Raw genomic sequence first — 15,142 nt, 5'->3', positions numbered from 1 at the left:
GAGAGACTCATACATAAGCAAAGGAAGAAGGAAGTGGGCCTTCTCTCTTCCTCCAGAGTCACCATGTGTTACCAGGATGAGGATGCCAATGGAAGGTGTCCAATATGATGAGTCTTATAAAATATATAGACTTATGATAATTAAGACTGAGCTAACAGATAAGAATCCTGGTCATTGGCAAAGCAGCATTTGTACCTAATAGAAGTCTCTGTTATTATTTTGTCCATCCACATGGTGGGCAGAACTCAGGTGGCTAGCAGAAAGCACCCATGTGGCGGCAGAGCTCGGGCAGCTTTTGGTGGAAAGATTTATGGTAACACTTTTTTTTTCAGGCATATTATGATGTTTAATCTTGGTTGTCAATGTTTAAGCTTGATTGTATCTGAATTCAACTAAGACATATGCTCCTCTGGGCAGGACTGTTAGTATAGTTCCTGAAAGGCTTAAGTAAGAGAAGATATTTCCCTAGGATGGGCAGTGTTTTCCAGTGGTGACTCAGACATACAGATGTCCCAAAAGAAAAGCAACTCTTCTTTATCCTGTCATTCTCAGCACCTAGATAGTGAGTGTCTCTTGCTAGCTGTTGCTACTAATGTTGTCACCATTCTCTGTTAACAGAGTCCAGCTCCTTCTTCCAACATAGATTAAAGACCAACCAAGGCTCTCTCCACTAGACTGATATGGCTTCATCCAGATTTGTAGACTGAGTAGCTACCATGAGCTGGGACACATCTACTATAAGACAGCCGCAAATATTCTATTCATCTCCTGTGTCATCAAATCTAATTAATTCCTTTTGAAACATAAACTCATCCTATTAGTTCTGTCCTTCCTGAGAACTCTAACAGATTCTATAACTTGAGATTGGCATGAAGTCTAAAGACTCACATGAAGAATGTATGTTCCTGAGTGTAATTTTTTGAGAGGTTATGGAATATTCCAAACCTGGAGTAAGGTTAAGCCAACAGTGCAGTAGCTAGCACTAACTAACTGAACTCTGTGTGTTACAACAAAAGACAGAGAAAACATGAGCAGAGGATCACAAGAGTTTGAGGATGCCTCAAGGAACTGGGGGGGTGGAATAATTGGGCAGGGGTTTTGATAAAGGTACAATGTATGGAAGCATGAAATCAAAGAATAATAGAAGTTATTTTAAAATAAATATTTTAGAAAATTAACTAGAATTTCAGAAATTTGCAGGCAAATGGATAGAACTAGAAAAAAAATCCTGAGTGAGGTAACCCACAAAAAAGACAAACACAGTATGTACTCACTCATAAGTGGATATTATACCTAGAGCAAAGAAAAAACAGCTTATAATATACAACCCGAGAGAAGCTAGGAAACAAGGAGGAGTCTAAGACAAACAGAGATGGAAGCCCCCAGGAAGGGGAAATGGACAAGATCTCTTAGTAAATTGGGAGTGTGAGCGAGGGGGAGAGAGGGAGGAGTGGGAAGATGGGAGAAAGGGAGGAGGAAGGAAAACATGAGTGACCAGGAAGGTCAAGATGAGGGAGGGACAGAGAAGGGGAACAAAGGAAGAGACACCTTGATAGAGGCAGCCATTATGGGATTAATGAGAACCTGGCACTAGGGAAATTCCTAGACATCTACAAACATGACCACAACTAAGACTCTAAGCAATAGTGGAGAAGGTACCTTAAGTGCCCTTCCCCTGCCATAATGAAATTGATGAATACCTTAAATGCCATCATAGAGCCTTCATCCAGTAGCAGATGGAAACAAATGCAGAGATCCACAGCTAGGCACTGGGCTGAACTCCTGGAATCCAGTTGTAGAGAGGGAGGGGTGATGAGCAAAGGGGTCAAGATCATGTTGGGGAAACACGCAGAAACAAGTGGCCTGAGCAAGTGGGAGCTCACAGACCCCAGTCTGACAGCTGGGGAACCTGCATAAAACCAAGAAGCCCCCTGGATGTGGGTGTCAGTTGGGGGGGGGGTTGAACAGTCTATGGGGCCTCTGGCAGTGGAACCAGTATTGATCCCCAGTGTATGAACTGGCTTATTGGAGCCCAATCCCTATGGAGGGATATCTTGCTCAGCCTAGATACAGGGGAATGCCTGGGTCCTCTCCCAAGTTATGTGACTCTAATGACTCCCTTCTCTGAGGGTTAGATGGGGGATAGATAGGGCGATGGTGGGGGGCATGGGAGGACAGGAGGGACAGGGAACTGGGATTGGTATGTAAAATGAATTTTTTTGTTTTTTGTTTTTTGTTTTTGGTTTTTGTTTTGTTTTGTTTTGTTTTGTTTTTCTAGATAGGGTTTCTCTGTGGCTTTGGAGGCTGTCCTGGAACTAGCTATTGTAGACCAGGCTGGTCTGGAATTCACAGAGATGCACCTACCTTTGCCTCCTGAGTCCTGGGATTAAAGGTGTGTGCCACCACCACCCATCCAATTTGTTTTTTTTTAAATAAAAATACATTAAAAAGAAAATTAAATTTCAGAAACTGAGATAAAACACCAACTTTAATGTTTGAATCTGAATATGAAAATGATATGCTCTTAGATAGTAGAAATTCTTTCCATATCACCCTAGTCTTGATACTAAATACTTTACCTAATTACTGCTCAATCAAAATGTCTTCTGAGGATGTCAGGGTCAACTTTATACAACTTTAAATCATTTATTTTGAGAAATGATAGGGATTCGAAACTCATTAAAATAGTTTATATGAAGATCCATCAACCATTGATGAAATGTTCCTTAATTTACCCTAAATTTAAATTAAATTTATACAAAATGATGTATTTTAATATAGTGAAGTAGCCATGAGTCTAGATACAAATAATATATACATTGAAAATAGGAGGCAATAATAACAGGAAATTCTGAATGATTTCCTGACTTACTTAATAAGCCATGGGATTGATACATACAGCTCCTTTTCTTTTAAGGGGTCATGGGGATTGGACCATATGTTTCAAGTATACCAGGCTAGCATTCTACCACTGGGCTTATATTACCATAACTACTTTAAAAATCCATCCTAAATGTGTTCCAAAATTGCCTTGCCTGCTATGGAATCCATAATCTTCTCGTCTCAATCTCCCACACTTGGGGGACTATAAATGTATACCACCTTACTCAGTTAATACTGTAAACATGAATGTCACTCTTCCATTGCACACTATTCCAACTGTTCTTTATGACAAATCTTAATAAATAATAAGTCCTTATTAACGAAACAGAATAATGTTATTTAACAATGAACAGGCAGGATTCACTGTGTGTGCCAACTAATTCCCTTGAATTAAATTGCCTTGGTAAAACTACAAAAATTCTCATTATTGATCAATTATGTTGTATTTGTCAAAAATCTATCTTAAAAGGAACATTCCAAAGTTGGTTTTTAAGTGTCATGTTCCTTGGTATTAGTGTTTCTACAGGCCAGATATAAACTTCTTAAAATGGTTTAGGAAGTACTTTTGAGATTTAGTAAACATTCAATGAGGACACATTTTCCATCACTGGGACTTGGGCTGTTTGGTTATTTTAAAAATCTGAGAATTCTGTTGAACAAACAGCCCAAGTCCCAGTGATGGAAAATGTGTCCTCATTGAACTTTTAAAAGTTTGTATGGATTAGTGCCTTCAGCTAACAATGCCACATTGTGACTGTAAAACATTGTTAAGAAAGCAGATATCAGGCATGGTGAGACCCACACCTTTAATTCCAACACTTGGAAGAGAGACAGGAGGATCTCTTAATTAGAGGCCAACCTTCTCTAAAAACAAAGAACAAAATACAAGAAAGAAAGAAAGAAAGAAAGAAAGAAGGGAGGGAGGGAGGGAGGGAGGGAGGGAGGGAGGGAGGGAGGGAGGGAAAAAAGGCATACTTCACAGTAATTATTCTTACTGTGAAATAATCAAGTCCAACTAACAAGCAAACCAGAGAAACACTGACAGAACTTTAGAAAATGATAACTGTGCTTGTCACCTCCACAGCTGTGGGGCTCTGATATACCTTCCAAGCCATTCATATTGTGTATATCAAAGAAATGTAGCTTCTTGTAGATCAGCTACGGTCAATGAAACTATTATATGTATTTTTGATACAGAGTGTCGGTATGAATCTATCTATTTTTTGAGACAGAGTCTCACTACGTAGCACTGACTAGCCTGGAATTCACTGCGAACACCAGACTGCCCTTGGACTCACAGAAATCCACCAGCCTCTGCCTTCTGGGTGCTGGAAAGTCCTAGATTTATTTCCAAAATGGGACTTTTTTGATAAAATATAAATAAAAACTTTAAAGTGTCAGACATCAAACAGAGAGCCCCCCATGTGATTATTTCTAAACGTCTAGTTTTAGGTGGCCTCATAGTCTGTGTAGAACATCAGTTGTTGAGTTATTTTTAACTTAAAATTTTAAGAATTTCTTTTTTTAATTTTTATGCCTTTTACATGCCAACCACCTCTCCCCTCCTGACTCCTCCCTGTCCCCTATCACCTCTCCCCAGGTCACCCCCATCCGCTCAGGACGGGTGAGGCCTACCAGGAGGATTCATAGTTACACCTTTTCTACCCCAACCTCTCCCATCTTCAACATTTCTCATGTTTTCCCCTCTTTATCAAGTTTATGAGGTCTTCTTTACACATACTTTAAAATGTACACAGATATTATATATATATATATATATATATATATATATATTATCATATCATGCTAATTTCCTTGAAGAAAAATGATCCTCCCTCTCTCCAGCCACTGATTGCCTTGTGAAACCCCCTCCCTGGTGTGTTGGCATGTCAACTGCCACAGTCATTATAAATGTCTACTTCCAGAAACCATATTGTTGAAGTTTCATGGGTTCAGTTTTCCTGTCGTGTCTAGAAGACACTATTTCACAGCTGATGTCTGCCCCTCTGGCTCTTACAGTCTTTCTGCCTTTTCTTCCTCAGAACTTCCCCAGAGACTTGGGTGTTTGATTGGATTACTGAAATATCCTTTTGGGGTTAGGTGCCAAGTTTTAATGTGAGTCTAAGTTAGGAAACACAAATCAAAAGACTTTTTTTTTTTCATGTGAAACACTGATGTTGCATCATTATCATAAATTGCTCTAAAGTCCAAGTAAATAGAACTAATTGAGTTTTCATTATGCCCATCCTATTTCTGCCTTCAGAAATTTGGTTTCTTATTTATCTGACTCTAAATCAAACTGAGAACAATAGAAAATAAAAATAGGCAACCTCCTCAAAATAAATTATCATTATATCATATATATATAATTTTATGTATATCATAAAATGACATAGATTATTTATCTCGGCTTATATATTATCAATATATAATTGTCAATATAAATAATCTTGTTAGAATAAAAAGCAAGATTCCCCAGGAACTCTCAGGTTTCATAAGCAAGCTGACATGTGTAAAATTCTGTGTATTTTAGAAGTGTGGATATATTTTACTTATTTATGTATTTCTCGTTATTTCTCTACTGTTCCACTCAGCTGTCACTGTATTTTTCTGCAATGGCTTGAAATCATGACCTCACAGAATAACATCCAAATTCCAAAAGTAAGATTTCGTAGTTTTAGGTGTTTTTCTCTACCTAAAACTTGCTTTGTGATTTTTGAGGAAATTTAACCATTCATTTCTATATTCTAGAAAATAATCATAATAGGACTAGCTAACCTCTCAGAGTGCCTTGCAGGGTCACATGGGATTGGGCAACAGTGTTTGAATCTTATTTAATAAGCATTGTCCATTATGGTTTTTAAATTCTAGGAAATGAACTCCACTGTAGGATCACAGAACTAAAATACCATGTATGGGATGGCTAGTTGCAGTGATATTTTGTTTGTTATTTAAAAAATAAAGTTTTCCTGGAGATCAGAATGCATAGATAAGCCATTAGATAGCCACACAACTTAGTCACTAGCCAGTCATAGAGGACAGGCAGTGGTGGCCATTCCTTTAATCTCAACACTTGGGAGACAGAGGCAGATGGATCACTGTGAGTTCAAGACCACACTAGGCTACATGACAATGAATCCGTCTAAAAGAGAAATAAAGCTCTCACCTTTGATCCTAGGACTTGGGATGACATGCCATTAATCCCAGCACTAGAGAGGAATATAAGGCAGGAGCTCCATGCAGTCTCAGGGCAGTCTGAGGTTTGGTGGAGAGCATTGCATTCTGCAGTCACTCTGAGGACAGAATCACCCCTCTTTGGTCTGAGCCTTGGTAAAGGTAAGAACGCTCTAGTGGGTTGGCTCCTTTGTTTTTCTGATTTTCAGCTTGAACCCCAATATCTGTCTCTGGGTTTTTATTATCGTACCAAAGCTAGTAGCTAAAGCACTCATCACCTTATTTAAAAAAAATCATTTACAGAAAACCCCATGTCCTCTGTTGTCTAGTAAATATATTACATTAAAATATTTATTGTACTTGCCAAAGTATGTTTTTTCACTTTTACATCTTTATTAATTTTATGCATGCTACAAATTATGAGATAATCTAAAATAACAAAGATTGTTACCAGGAACAATAGCCCTTTATTACTTTTATCTATTGATTCCAAAATTTTATAAGGAATAATTTATAAAACTAGGAGGTTTCAGAAGGCTCAACAGTACTGAACCACTGAACTGCTGGTGTCTCACAACCAGTCAAATGTACATTGTCCAAAATAAATGGGGAAGTGTGGTAATAGCATTGATGCTAAGTAAGACTTGAAGTCTAAAGGGAGTCAGGATGTGGTTCCAGGGGGAGTACAAGAGAAGTATTGTGGACTTGATAAAGTCAAATATATTGCATAAATGTTTGAGATTTTTCAAAAATAAATAAAAATACTGTGTGAGAAAATGAATGAGAACTCAAATAGAAACTGTATAGAGCCGTGTTAATATCTGCCACAGTTAATTTCAGGTGTTCATTTGATATGCTTAGGAAGAGGCAACCCCAATTAATTAATTACCTCCACCAGACTCTCCTATGGGCATTTTTTTACATGATAATTAATACAGGAGCGCCCAACCCACTGAAGTTGGGTCTGTGTAGAAAAGGTGAGCTAGAGAGCAAGTCAGTAGGCAGAATTCCTCTGTAGTTTCTATGTCAGTTCCTGCCTCGAGCTCCTGCCTGGGCTTCCCTCAATAATGGAGTGAAAATATAAGCTGAAATAAACCCTGAGCTTCCCAACTCACTTCTGGTCAGTGTTTTCTCAAACCAACAGAGGAGTAAAGTAGCTTAAAACCTAACATGAAAATAACATTTAAGAATATTTGTCAAAGCACCAAAGACTCTCATAATATCTGCTATAAGTATATTAAAAAAATAAAAGAGTAAAGTAGCATTTTGTGATTCTGCTGGAAACTGAATACCTCTTTCTTAGGTTGTGACTTTTCTTCTTCTGTGTCTTTACCCTCTACTTTCATACTTTCACTCAAAAGAACTATATTCTCTCAGATAAAGGGAGCCTAGGGGATATTTTGGTTAATTTTAAGCCTCAGTGCTTTACTTTAACATTATATTAGACAGAGATCCCTATTGCAAGGAATTTTAAAGAGATTCAATGTTGTCTCAATCTTGTGTTTGGCTCTAAACTGCCCATTATGATTTAATATCATTGTTTTCTATCTTTATCTAGAGGTCACAGTGTGTCTCCACTGTTGTATGTTATGGGATTCTACACTAACGTCTTACTTGATGTTGGATAATTTTCCACCATTGTTTTGTGCTCATTATGACCTATTTTCTTGCAAACTGATGATTTATATTTGTCTAAATTTATGTGATACAGTGAATCATCATTCATTATGATTTATGAATACAATGTGGATTAATTAAACCTAGGCAGTTAACAAATCCATCACCTTGAATGCTTAATAAACTTTTGTGGCATGCATATTTGAAATTTACTCTCAAATCTTCACTACTGACTTAACTTTCTTATTGACTATATTTATCTTGCTGTACAATAACTGAAAAATAGCCTATTCCTCTTGCCTAAGATCTTGATCTTTGAGCTTCATGCCATCATTCTTTACTCCTGAGTCCTTGATTTCCACTTTATTCTGCTTCTGTGATTCAAATTGCTTCTTATTTCTCATGTAAACGAGATCCATAGCATTTGGGTTTTAGTACCTGGCCCATTTCATTGACCATACTCTCATTCACATTATCAAATATGATGAAATTTCCTTATTTTGGGTTGCATAGTCTTATAATGATATTTTGTTGTATATATATGCCACACTGTTTTGCTCTATTATCTTCTAATGACAGGTTAATTCTACACAAAAGCTATTATGAATAGCATAGCAACCAATATGTGGGTGTGAGCTCTTCATCAAAATATTTTTTGATCTTTTGGGTAATAGTCAATATTTTTTAATGTTTGCAGGATGTTTTGATCTGTGATAATTTAAATTGACAGTGTCTTCAAGGGTAACCTTTCTGCAAATCCTTGTACATATCTATCTATCTATCTCTATCTATCTATCTATCTATCTATCATCTACCTACCTACTTTCCTATCTAAATATCTTGATAATAGCTATTAAGGAATTCAAATTATACCTTAACAATTAACAATGCTAATTGTTAAGGTACAATTTAAATAATTGTTAACAATGCTAAACATTCCTTATATATAATTGGTCATTTTGCTGGTTTTTGTTGTTGTTGTTGTTGTTTCGCTTTGTTTTTCAGCAAGATTAAGGCCATGTCTGGGATGCCAACGGCTCTTATTATATTCAAAGATGTAAAATGAAAGCCTTTCTTTTGAGGTCTATAATGAGATTAGGATAGCCACTCCTGATACTTCTATTCTCCATTGTCTAGGCAGTCTTTACTAAAACATTTGGGACAGAAAAGAAATACAAGTCACTAAAACATGAAGAAATGGATTTGTTTGCCAATAAAATGACAAACTGCTTAAAACCCTGTAGCATGAATTCTAATTGGACTTAATGATAACCCTAGGTCAGATATAGGGGTAAATGCTGAAAGATCAGAGAAGCAGAGGAGCCAGTCACTATTTTTTACCTACATCAAATCCTCAGATCAAATAGGTTATCCTGGTGATGCCAAATATCTTGGAGCTGCTGCTTGACAAAGATCACAGTGCTCGGACAACTCGGACTGATCCTTCACTGCCTTGCTGGAAATGTTGCACAGCTCTTACCTATGTCTTTGGCATGTTTAATGTTTGAGATCCTTTTTGTTGAGGGTCCCTCCCTGAAGGCTAGAACTGGCACAATGTAACAATAGTTGTGAAAGCGAATGTTAAGAATGAAACTTATGGTGATTCCCTGAGAGTATTGGCTGTATAAGAAATTGGCTGTATAAAAAACTATTACTTACATATACCAATGAGCATGAGATACAGGATCTGGAAGAAATCATTTAAGAATAAAAAGTTAGAGGAATTTTAGAAGCTGACAAACTATGACTGAATCATTAGGTTTTGTGTTTTTGTCTCACAAACTCAGAACTAGTATGAACAAGGAAAAGATTCTTGATTACAAGCTTAATGACAGGCCTTGGTACCATCATGAAGGCAATGTAAAAAGTTTTAGGAATCTTGATGTTCTTTTATTGTTTGTAGAACTGAAATAATGATAGAGACCCTATTGAAACAAAAGTTTTTTTGTTGCTGGAGTTTCTTGTCCTGCCAGGTCCCACTGCTACTACAAACAAAGACTTATATTAATTACAGAATTATTGGCCAGTGGCTAGGGCTTTTTAAAAAATATTTATTTATTTATTTATTTATTTATTTATTTATTTATTATTTTATGAATGTGAGTAGTTTGTTTTCATCCATACCAGAAGAGGGCACCAGGTCTCGTTACAGACGGTTGTGAGTCACCATGTGGTTGCTGGGAATGGAACTAATGACCTCTGGAAGAGCAGCCAGTGCTCTTAACCACTGAGCCATCTTGTCAGTCCCACCTAGGGCTTCTTATTGGCTAGCTCTGTCTTACTTGTTAACACATTTCTACAAATCTAAGTATTCCCACATGGCCTTATCTTATCAGAGAATGCCTGGTGCATACTATCCTCCTGTTCTCTACATGGGGTCTCCTCCTGGTAGCTCTCCCTGCCTACCTTTCCCAGAATTCCTCTCATCTCCTATTCCCATCTGTATTCCTGCCTTTATTGGCCAAACAGTGTTTTATTCATCAACCAATAAGAGAAACATATATACAAAAGAACATGCCCCATCAGTTTATGACAGGGCACTCTTGAAACATCTGTCCCAGTACTTATGCAGGAACAAGATATTTAAAACAATGTGGGGGGGAGGGGAGGAGAGGAGGGAGAGTGAACTGGGATTGACATGTAAAACAATCTTGTTTCTAATTTAAATTTAAAAAATGGAGAAGAAAAAACATTGTAAACTCAAAAAACGGTCAACAAGATTCGGTAGCCTAGAGGAGTTGGCCACAGTTCATATTGTAAGCCTTTTCCCACTATACACTCAGGCAATTACATGGCATATATACAGCAACAAAATTAGACTAGCTGAAGTTGCCTGTGCTCTACACAGGGACATATATTGATGAACAAAGAATGGAGTGGAAAGATGATAAAAAGAATAAAAGTTAGGAATCCCCCTCTAAGAAAAGTTAGCACATGCTCATGTAGAACCACTATGGTGTCATATGACCAAGGAACCGCAGAATGCCAGGATTAGTCTTATAGACAAAATCTATAAATGTATATGATACAGGCATTGTTGTATTATGCCAGAATTTAAATAGTAACTGCAGCAGTTTTGACCTGAGGACATTTCTTGGGCACTCTGACCATTAAGAGCTAATAATATACAGCTTAGAACATGGAAGTATGCCTGAGATGGCTTGAAGAATGTTTTGGTCTACTGTCCTTTTATGCGTAAGAGCTACCAGCCAGAGAAGAGGGTGTCATATTCCTCTAGATTCATAAAAATTGGGTTATGGAGTTGATAAGTAAAAATGATTATGAAAGATATCTGTTATCTATGAAATCAAAAGTTGAGGGAAAATGATTGGAAATGATAACTCTGTTCTGTCATAGTATATCAATGACCAAACGGTGAGTAACAGGAAGTGAAACATATGTCCAAAAACAAAGATGACATTATGAATGTTTTGGAACAACATGAATGTATCCCTACTTACTGAATTCTGTATAAACAAAGAAGCACTCTGGCTGCTAGTCAGGCTGTTGACCATTTTCCTGACCTGGCTCACTTACTTCCCTCAACAACTCCTTATATCCTCTGCTGGGAGCTGTCCACGACTGGGGTTGACTCCTGGCAGGTTCCTCTTTCTAGGAATCATCAGACTGAATGCTCTGAGCTACCTTCTCCTCCCATTTTATATTCCTCTCTCTGCCCAGCCATAGCATTCCTGTTTCTACCTCCATAGTGCTGAGATTAAAGGAAGGTCATCACAAGTGCTGAGATCAAACATGTGAGCTCCGTGTCTGTTCCTCTTTTAGACTGATTCAGTCGTGTAGTCCAGTGTGGCCTTGAACTCACAGAGATCCATCTGCCTCTGCCGCTCGAGTGCTGGGATTAAAGGTGTGAGCCACTGTAGCCTGTCCTCTACAGCTAACTAGTGCAGCTAGTGTTGCACTCTGATCTTTAGGCAAGATTTGTTTGTCACAGGACAAACAAAATATCACCACAAGACCCTACAGATTTGACCAACTACTCAGCCAATTTAATTTTAATCACAACTAATTAATGGCAGACTTTGGTGAAATATAATATTGGCATAGTAAGGTTAGTAACAATTTCAGTTGTTGTGTGTTTGTTATAGAGACAGTGTCTCTTAATATAGACCTGGCTGTGCTGGAATTCACTATATAGAATAGGCTTGCCTCAAACTCACAGAGATTCTCTTGCCCCTGCCTCCACAGTTCTGAGGTTAAAGGCACATATCACCACACCAACCTAGTAACAATTCTTTTTTGGTAATAAAGTATGTGCAAGAAAATAAGTCCACCTTAATACATTAATATCTATGAACCAATAAGTAGATTGAGGAATGCAAAAATAAATGCAAAGGTACACTATGTTTATAGGATATAAGAATTAATCTTTTTAAAATTTCAATCAAAAGAGTATATTTAATATATTAATAAAATCCAAAATCATGTTTGGAACAATGCAATATTTAAAAAGGTACCATTGTTAGTTTTCATAGAAAAACAGGAAAAAAGAACCTAAAATTTATGTGTATCCATAAAATAATTTGAGCTAGCAGAGCAATAAAGAGCATCCAGAAGCAAGCTTAAGGCTCCATATTATCTGATTTCAAAATATTTAGCAAAACAATATTGATTAAGCACTATGGTGCCTTCAAAATTAATTTAATGGAACAGAATAGAGTCAAAAGTTGTCTCATTCTTCAGTGGAGCCTGGTCATCTGCACTAAACTAAGTCATCAGTTGGCTCTGATTCAATGTAATATCTGAAAAATTTCTCCTAATACATTACTGAGACCAGAGAGTATCACAGCACTGGTGTAAACTCACAGCTTGAATTATGGAAAACCATAGTTTTGATGGTTTTTAAAACCAGTATAAGAAGAAAAGTATTTAAGGTATTTTGCCATCCAACTGTGATGTGAATACATCTTAATTGTGTTGTGAGGACATAGATCTGAAACTAATGGATGTGAGAATATTTAGGACTGAATATTCTGAACCTGAATGCCTGGAATTAGCCCAACTGCTGATCTGGTTCTTTAATCCATAAACATGTCAAGGATTTCTTTTTAAGTGAATCATAGATGTTTTATTTCTTTGCCATGAAGAGGCCATAAGGGCATCACAATTGGACATGTCTGGGTGTATTAATGATGGGAGACTGCATCAGACAATATTATCTAAGAAGACCTTTAGGGCTCTTGTGAGATGAGCAATGTGTACAGGCAAATGTCACGCATACTTGAGAGGTGACCATATTTGCCAGAAATAGTTTATGGTAGGAGCCTCCATTATACAACTGGACTCAGTCCCAAATCAGTTAACAATTTCAGAGTACTAAAGGTTGTGTGGCAGCATCTGAAATCGAAAGACAATGTGACAATAATTACTATAAGTCACTTCAAGATTGGAAGGTTATCGAAGAACATTTATCCACATAAATGTATAGTGTTGAATAACAGAACACCATTCCCGAAGGACAAGAAGCCTGGGTAAATACAGATAACCTTACCTAGTGTAGTTGAAAGGATGAAGTGAGGTTTGGTATTAGATGTCAAATGGCTATTTGTGATGCATTCTTCAGTTCTTCAGTTTTAAGATTTAAATAAATTTACCTGTTATGTCAGTTGCTGTTCATTATTCTGATATTTTTATAATCACCATCTTCAAAGAATGGTTGTAACATACCTCATAACAGAGATGGGAAAATTGATACTAGTTTGACCTCATCAGGTCTTATATGAGCAGTGGTTTCCCACAAATTATACATATCACTGTTCTTAGGGTATACGGGAATAAAGGGAAAATATTTGGTCTTGTTTCATGTGTGTTCAGCTAAACTTGGTGATGCATACTGACAATGGAATCCTCTATGACAGTGGCAGATGGAAGTCACTCCAGAAGGAAATATTTCATGCAGAGAGAGTTGGCCGCTGGGTTTGAGTGGAGGAGAATTCTCCTCATGGACAATTGGTATAGCTTTCTGGTTAGTGACATCTTGGTTTCTCCCTTCAGAGGACCATAAGATGAACATGAGGATGTCAGAGGCATGGAGTGGACAAATTATTATCATTTGTACAAAAGCCATGGCAGATCATTCTTGCGACAGATCATACTCAGGACCCTTTGAAAATGTTTTCTTTTCTTTCTCTCTCATCTTTAGCTTTTACTTTGTCCATCCTTGAATCTTGAAGAAGGATTTGTGAGTATGTTTATATAAAATAATTGCTGAAAATCATTAATATTATAAAGCTCTCAAAACTGCTTGCTGTTCAATTGGGTGGATAATATGTTTGAAATAATTTTCACTTTCAATGTTTACATAATTTCTTCTTTGTTTATGATTTGTGGAGTTGCTGTGAAAACAGTTTAATGGCAACTTTATTTTGCCTTTGCCTTAGCACATTATGTATTCCGTCTGTTTTGGGCTAAAATCTTCTAAAATATTAATTTTGCATGATCTTCAATATAAAGGGATACAAAATTTCCACAGTTGTGTTATTACCTGTTGTTATTGAGAAAATTATAAACAGAAAATCTGTGACTTTTAATTCAAGAAACATTAAAATATTTATGAGTTATTTTCTGCTACTCAATGTTTCTCTTCTGAAATTTCTTTTAATTACCCGTGTATCTTCCAATAATATCTTTTATTTTCTTATTTATTTTTTCATTTTTATCTTTTCATACTTTTATCTCTTTTGTGGTAATTAATTCAATTTTGTAATCAAAATTGAATATTTTAACAATTATGTAAATTATTTAACCTTACTCATTTGTTCACTTGAAATTATGTTTCATAAAAATTTTAAGAATATCATCTCAAAACTGTTTTATTATGGCCTTATTTATACTTCTTTCAGTATTCTATATTTTCAAATTATCTTGGCTCTGTATATTTATTGAATAACTATTCATGGGTAGATGTAAGCAGATGTCTATTTATTCTTAGACAGGGCACCTACAACAGACAAGAGAAATGATTACAAGTCTAGCAATGTGAACCAGTGAATTCATTGGAAATCCTTGCAGAGTCTACTTGCAGAAACATGGATGACTCAGTTACCACCTTATCAAAAATTCTTCATGAATCATGAAAAGTGTAACACTGGAGCTCCCTGCAGGAGTTCCAGTTATCATGACAGGTCAGAGCCCACTCCTCAATCATTACTGATATACCAGAAATTATCTTGATGAGAAACCACACACACACACACACACACACACACACACACACACACACACACAAAATTATTACTGTTATATCACTAGTGTCCTTGAAGAAGACCTTTGTGAAAATTTTAGGTTTCAGGAGATTCCTGATATTATGAGCCTGGTTTACTTCTGATCTTGAAAGTTCATATACTTTCTGAGTCTTAAGAAGTCTCCTAACAGAAGGAAATGCTTTGATTTAGAGAAAAGAGCTACAAAACAATAATTATGAAATGAAAACTTATCAGAACTAGAGATG

The sequence above is a fragment of the Cricetulus griseus genome, chromosome 8 (genome assembly GCF_003668045.3).
Source record: "Cricetulus griseus strain 17A/GY chromosome 8, alternate assembly CriGri-PICRH-1.0, whole genome shotgun sequence".
Lineage (NCBI taxonomy): Eukaryota > Metazoa > Chordata > Mammalia > Rodentia > Cricetidae > Cricetulus > Cricetulus griseus.
This window is presented reverse-complemented; position numbering follows the sequence as displayed.